Source organism: Clupea harengus, unplaced genomic scaffold, assembly GCF_900700415.2.
Source record: "Clupea harengus unplaced genomic scaffold, Ch_v2.0.2, whole genome shotgun sequence".
Classification (NCBI taxonomy): domain Eukaryota; kingdom Metazoa; phylum Chordata; class Actinopteri; order Clupeiformes; family Clupeidae; genus Clupea; species Clupea harengus.
In genome coordinates, this window is record NW_024880816.1 from 2,153 (window position 1) to 9,537 (window position 7,385).

At 43.7% G+C, this 7,385-nt stretch overlaps 1 pseudogene; it reads left to right on the forward strand.

Annotated features, from left to right (window-relative positions):
* The first annotated feature begins 2,158 nt into the window (after positions 1 to 2,158).
* On the forward strand, positions 2,159 to 3,496 carry LOC116220950 (annotated as a pseudogene).
* Positions 3,497 to 7,385: the final 3,889 nt, after the last annotated feature.

Here is a 7,385-nt window from a genome sequence, read left to right on the forward strand (position 1 = left end):
CTGCCTCATGCTGCTCAGATAGGTCTTATTTAGTTTCAATTTGGAAAAGAATCACTCGGCTGTTGCCCTGTCACATGTAATGTCAGAAACGATAGCAGGGCAGTGCACCGAAGGTGGATGTTACAGAGTAAACTTTGACCTGTTTACTTTCCCAATACAATAGCCAAAGTATCTAATTCGACTGGTAAATCCAACACATTGTTGGTAAAATATATATATACGCCTAATGGTGTTTGTGTGTGCGTGCGTGTTTTGCGAGTGCACAATTTTTTTTTCCGCTAAGGGGGGGGGCTTTTACATTGCGATAGCAGACTGACGTTAGCTTTAGACTGCGTTAAGAGACCAGTTTACGAGGTAACACTAGCCTTGTTTACTACTAGAGTGTTTCTGGTATGGTGCCTGGTTAGCTGCATCAATATCAATATCTTCCCTGCTTAATTTTTTATTTCGTGATGTATATATTCAAGGATAATTTTATTATCTAGTCTTGAACGGGAATTCCATAAACAGAGACTGTGCTGTTGGCAAACCGATAGATCTGTTAGGGAGACAAAAACTACAGAGTAGTTTTATGAGGTTAGGAAATTCCACATTGAAAAAGACTGACATGAAGAAACTTGAAAAAGCAAAAAACCATCTTTTCAGTGCCCAAGTTAACTTTAATACAATTGCTTCCATACCAATAATCTATTTGTCAGTTTAGTTTGTTTTTTAATGCCACATTTGGAGTCTCTGTTTTAGCTCCATACAGTCTAACCCACTTGTGGAGAGCCATGCTGAGGAAGATACACCAGTATCCCACCCCCAATCCCTTGACTCCCTGCCTTTTTCTAGCCCGAGACCCAATCCAAGGGCCCAGCACCCAAACCACCTACTCGACCCCCACCCTCATTCCCCACTTTTTCTCCTGCCTGCCTAACTATCACAGAGATTAAGAAACTCCCTGAAGAAATGTACAGACAGCTCTGAGTTGCCGTTCAGAAGTGCTAACCCTGAGCCTTAGAGAGTCATACACAATCATATGAGTGCTCTCTTTGAGCAGGCACTCTTAATTACCTTGAGTCAACGTCAGACTCTGTAGATGATTTGCTGAATAATTGTTAAGACAGTCACTGACAAACAGAAAGTACCATGGTAACAAAATCCAACTGTTAAACTCCTAAAAAGAGAGAGTAGGAAGCCTGAAAATGAAAATGGCTTCAAGTACCAATTGTGAGATCTGAAATAATGTAATGACATGGCACATGAATTAACAGTTTATGAATACAATACATGTTACATGTGTCAGTCAAACTGAATGTACTATACAACCAAAAAGGCCACCATCTATCCTTGATGCCCCAAAAATAACATCCCCCTGTGCAGGGGAGGGGGCGTGGTGGCGGCTAGCGATGTACCCTGATAATTTCACGTATTTAAGTGTTATTGGCAGAATATCTGTGCAGGGGGAGGGGGCGTGGCAGGCGGCGGCGGTTACAAACACGCACGCGTGTTGCAGGCACATCAGTGGGCCGCAAATTACTTTCTAGTCAGAATGTGGTCCCTGGGACAAAACCAGTTGAAAACCCCTGTATTATATCACTATATGTGTGTATCACAACAAGTGCAGCCAAGTATATAAGTATTAAAAGCAAGTGCAACCAAGACTTTTTTAAACTTTCTTTTAACGTCTACTTGATGGTCATAATCAGCAGGGACACTGTCTCACCCCCTCCCCTCGCGCTCCATGCAGATCTCTCACACACACACAACACACACACACACACCTCTCTCTTGTCTGTGAGCTTTCTCAGGGTGTTGGTTTTTGTTTCTCAGATATTGTGTCATTATGGTTAGACCTGTCCTGTCTCAGCCTAGCATCCAAATAAATTAATCTCAAGTCAAAAAGTTTGATCCGTCTTCATCAATCTCACGCCAAGAAGCCTTGGAAGGTTGCAACCTTGAAAACCGAACTCAGCTATCTTGTAATACATTTCACTGTCCAATTGTATATTAAGCATATTGCCAAACATATTTTATTAGATTTCACATACTTCACATTCAAACTTTTAGGAAACAATGAGTATGGGCTGAACGTGAGCAGTATTTCAGCTAAATTAAAATGTGTTAATCCTGTTCAGATTGTAGATGCTGTATCCAAGCGGACTGAACACCCATGATGCAGAGGAAGCTGGCGCTGCTGGTTGGCATCGGTGCCTTGACCGTCCTCCTGATGCTGAGGTGGGACCACGTGATGACCTTAGTGAACCTCATGAGCAGCAAACGACCTTCAGCTGAGCCTGAACTACCCCCGGACACCATCACCCCCATCCCAGGCTCCAGGCACCTCATGGTGTCGGCCTTTAAGGACCACAGACTGGGCGGGGCCATCAGGGTGATCAGCATCATCTGCAGGCAGGAGCTGCAGCCGCTCTACTGTGTCCTATGTGCTAACGCTAACTCTAAGGCTGATGTGGCTCAGGGTCAGTGCACATTTTCACAGGCAAAGGTTGACGTGCACAGCGATGACTTTGGCTTTCCTTTTGTGACTTCAGATGTGTTGTGTATGAGTCCAGCGTTACAGCAAGCCACACATGTCAGCATAACAGCTAACCAAAATGCCAGTTTGACATTTGTATCAATCCAAAACCAGGAGGTCAAGGAATCGTTTAAGTACAACTTTACTGTATGCATATCTAACCTTTTTGGGGAGTATAATAATGCCCTCCAATTTGCACAAACCATGGAGGTGTACAAGCTTTTAGGGGTTCAGAGGGTTGTCATCTACAACACCAACTGTGGACCAGACATAGAGAAAATTCTCAAGTACTACAGTAAAGAGGGCATGCTGGAGGTTGTGCCTTGGCCAATAGACAAGTTCCTAACGCCATCTACTGGGTGGAAGTATGACTTACACCATGGGGACATTCATTATTATGGACAGCTCACCACTCTGAACGAATGCATATACAGATACATGTACCAGTCAAAGTACCTCCTGCTGAATGACATTGATGAGATCATTATGCCTTACAAGCATGCCAACCTGGAGAAGTTAATGGGCACTTTACAGCAGCAGCATCCCAACGCAGGGGTATTCGAGATCGAGAACCACATATTCCCCAAAACGCAGTTTGATGACAGCGGCCGATTTCGTCTGCCTCGGTGGAGGAGTGTGCCTGGTGTGAACATCCTGGAGCATGTCTACCGAGAGCCTGACAGGAAGGACGTGTTTAACCCCACCAAGCTGCTCATCAACCCCCGGAGCGTGGAGCAGACTTCAGTACACTCCACGCTGAAGCAGTTCGGACTCATCTTTAACGTCCCGTTCGATGTATGCCGCATCATCCATGTCAGGGGGCCACTGCAAGGAAAACTCTCCAAAGACCAGCTGTTTGTTGACAAAAAACTTTGGGAATTTGAGAAGCTTTTGATTCCCAGTATCGATCGCGCACTGAATGAATCAGGTGTGTTGTGAAATACCCATGCTTCCTACGGTGACATAACCGTTTGGTAACGCTGTATATATTCTGTTTTGCCTCACATGCCGCAAAAAAACAAACAACCTTTGTAACAGTACCGAAGTCCGACAAATTTAATGGAGGAGGCCCAACACATTATTTTCTTTCTACAAGGTACACAACGTTTAAGCATTACGGTGCTACACTTATGCTACAGTGATACAAACGAGTGTGAAATGACACATATACACAAGCACGCACGCACGCAGGCACACACACTACACACACACTGTAGCAATGTGATTGTTGAAGGTGATTTAATCATACAGATGTGAAGGACTGAGTTTTGTATTTGTAAATAAATCTTTGACTTCACCTCAGTGGACCTGCACTCAACCGTGACCAAGTATTTACACACGTTTCCTCCTGTGCCTTCCCCTCCGCCCCTCCACCAACCTCCACCACCCTACCCCACCCCACCCCTATCTGTACATGACACACACATTTGTCCTGTTTGTTAACTGACGTGGTCTACATAACTTCTCACATTTCAGCTTTTGTTGTGTTGATCCCTCAACCAGTTAGATTTGAATTCAGAAAAAAAGGTCAATTTGGTCACACACACACACACACAGACACACACACACACACGCAGCGTACACCTTTAGTATGAGAGTGTCCACGTTTCCACAGGCCCTGATCTGCGTTGTGTGTCTGTAAACGTATCTTGCTCAAACTGTGGCTAGCCCACCATGGAGATGCCACACACACACACACACACACACTCTCTGGACCCGTCTATGGGCAAACAGGCAGGCTTCTGTTTCTAGGGATTCACATGTTGGTGATCATGGCATTGTTCAGTAATGAAGTTGATGAAACACACACACACACGGTTCAGTAAATGAGTTGATAAAAACCTAAACACTTGCTTGTGTTTCACTGTAGTAAGCGTACTTAACCCTGTGTAACACCGCTCTTTTACCGTTTGTGTTTTTTGTTTTTTTGTTTATTTGAGAGAGAGTGAGGTTACGTGTGTGTGTGTGTGAGAGAGAGTGAGTGACTTTGCTTTTTTGTCTGTGTGGAAAAAAAAATGTATCCTTGAAATGATGTGGTGGCAAGTATGACCTTTTTTAGTGCAGTAATTGGTTTTGATTACACAGGGAAACAAAAAGATGCTAAAAGCTCTACTTTACATGCTGGTGTGCTTGTGTTAACAAACATAATCGCAAACAGAAATGCATAGACTCTCGCCCTCTTGTGGACACCTGAGGAAGCAAAGGTTGAATAGATGAATAATACTTTCCACTTATTCAAACTATTTTTAATCTAAAATTCTTACATAGTTCCTTTTAAAGATTAAAAGATTGACAGGAAGAGAGAGTTCTGTTACACCACATATAAACACGTGTAACTGAAGGGATGTATTTAAATCACATTAAAATATATATTAATATAATATTAATACAATAAATACCACAATTTACTTTATTCATTACTAAGCATAAACACTCACCATGGTGTAGTTGCGGCGTTTTACAGTCATCCTAGTTTAGATCAAATAGGGCTACTGTGAGGTTAGGATACACACACGCACACGCACACGCACACGCACACGCACACACTCACACTCTGTTACCCCCGGCTCTTGAGCCGCAACATAAATTGGAGACAGACCACAGAGTTGTATGAAAATAAAGTATTTATTTCTATATAACTTAAAAGTAGTGGCTAAAATGGTGTCTGCAAAACACCAGCACCAAACGCATGGTGTTCACCAGCCTCGAAAGCATGGTGGGAATGCGAGCTCCCTCTGAGGGCAAACAGCATGGCTTTTATCCACACCTCCTCAGGTGTGGAAAATCAAGCTTATTACGTCCATTCACCACCCAAAGACTGTTGCACTGCCACTGCAAAGCCAGTAGGGGTGTAGAGGGACGTAACACACTCACACTCACACTCACACACACACACACACACACACAGACACACACACACTCACACACACACACGCACGCTGCCCAGTAGGCCCATGTTGCAGCCTGACACTGAGAGACAATGAGATGACATCTCCCATTTGTGTGTGTTCCTACATTACTTAACATTGTACCTCTTTTCGCTATCCTGCTACAGTTGAAGTTATCGTGTTAATCGTCATTAGTTTTCCATTATAGCTGCTTATTATCAGAAAGGGTTAAATGTCACGGGCCTCTAGGAACTGTCTTTCCGCAGTTATAAGGAACAGGAAATCTACTAAAACTTTCCATGGCTACCATCACTGGTGCTTCTATATGCAGAAAGCACCTCAGAGGGGAAGGGTTCTCTTTCTGCAGTTAGAACTTTGTAAAATCTAGGAAAATCCTCTAAAACATACACACTACACAAATGACCTGCCGTTTCAGACAGTCTGAATTCAGTAATAGATGGTAAAAGCACATATAAATGTGCTCACGTGATGTTCAGTGTACTCCTGGGCATAGTCAGGCTCTCTTTCTCACTCCTGCTATGCATAATCATTCAATGGAACTTTAGGTGCCACCCACCCCAACACCTGCAGGTGCTGCCCCCCCCCCCCCCCCCCCCCCCCCCCCAGAAAAGTATTGCAATTACAAATGCTTTGGTATTCACATGTTTATTTCTTTTGTTTGCATTGAAACAACACAAAAAAGCAGAGAAAAAAGGCCAAATCTGACACGATTCCACACAGAACTCCAAAAATATTGGCTGAACTGAAATGAAAAAAAAGAACTGAAATCAATCGCTTCCTGTAACCATGAATGACTATTTTACACCTCTCCCCCCGGAATTTTGGACCACTCTTCTTTTGCCAACTGCTCCAGTTCCCTCACATTTGAAGGGTGCCTTCTCCCGACTACTGTTTTGAGATCGCGCCGCAGGTGTTCTATGGGATTTAGATCTGGACTCATTGCTGGCCACTTCAGAACTCTCCAGCGCTTTGTCTTAAACTATGTCTGGGCGCTTTTTGAAGTGTTTTGAAGCTTTTGGAAGACCAATGACCTCCGACGGAGACCCAGCTAAACATGTGAATACCAAAGCATTTGTTATTGCAACAATTTTCTGGGAGAAGTGGTGCATTATCTGACAGAAGTGTAGGGGTGCCTGTAAAGGTGAAAATTCAATCTCAAGTTATCTCAGGACTCCGGAGTTGTAGATCAGTATATTTATTCAATAACAATTGCAATCGGGCTCACCCACGTCCGGCAGGCCAGAGAGAGACACGGGCCCTCTCTCAAAGAGAGAGGGAGCCCGCGCTCACTCCCACACTGCAGCAGACGAGAGAGAAACAATATTAAACACATCGCACAAGGTTAACATAGATAGAAGTTTACATTCTCTGGCGCCAAAAACAATTTGTCAGCAGGGATAACCACGTGGTGGGTCTCTGACGTCCGAGGCACCCTGTCTTGCAAGGATGTCAGTTTTGCACAAGGTCGAAAGAAGCACAGTTCGACCCTTCTTATCACCTCTGGCCCAAACATGCTCTTGCACATATGCAGACTAAGTGGCACCTAATAATCTTAAAGTTACACACACACACAAAGAAACACAGAAAAGCCATGTTCCTGCTTACATAAAGACATGATTCATACAAGGTATATATTAATACAAGGCACTTGATTATTTATTCTGAAGTCAACAGTTAACAGAAGTTAACAGTGTTTCCAAATGATCTCCATCAGTGCCAGTATTTTTGTCCATGACTGTATACTGTGTAAGACACCTCCTAGGCTTTTAATGCTGACAGGTCTGGAAACCTTGTTGACCATGCTACGTGCCCTCTTACTATCTTTACACAGTGACACGCCTCTGCATCCCTTTGTACCGCATGACAAAACAAGTAAAAACAAAGGATCATCTAGTTTGGCTTGATAGGACAAGTTCTTCAGAGCTATTAGGCATTAGGGAACTGGGAGAGTCCAGCGC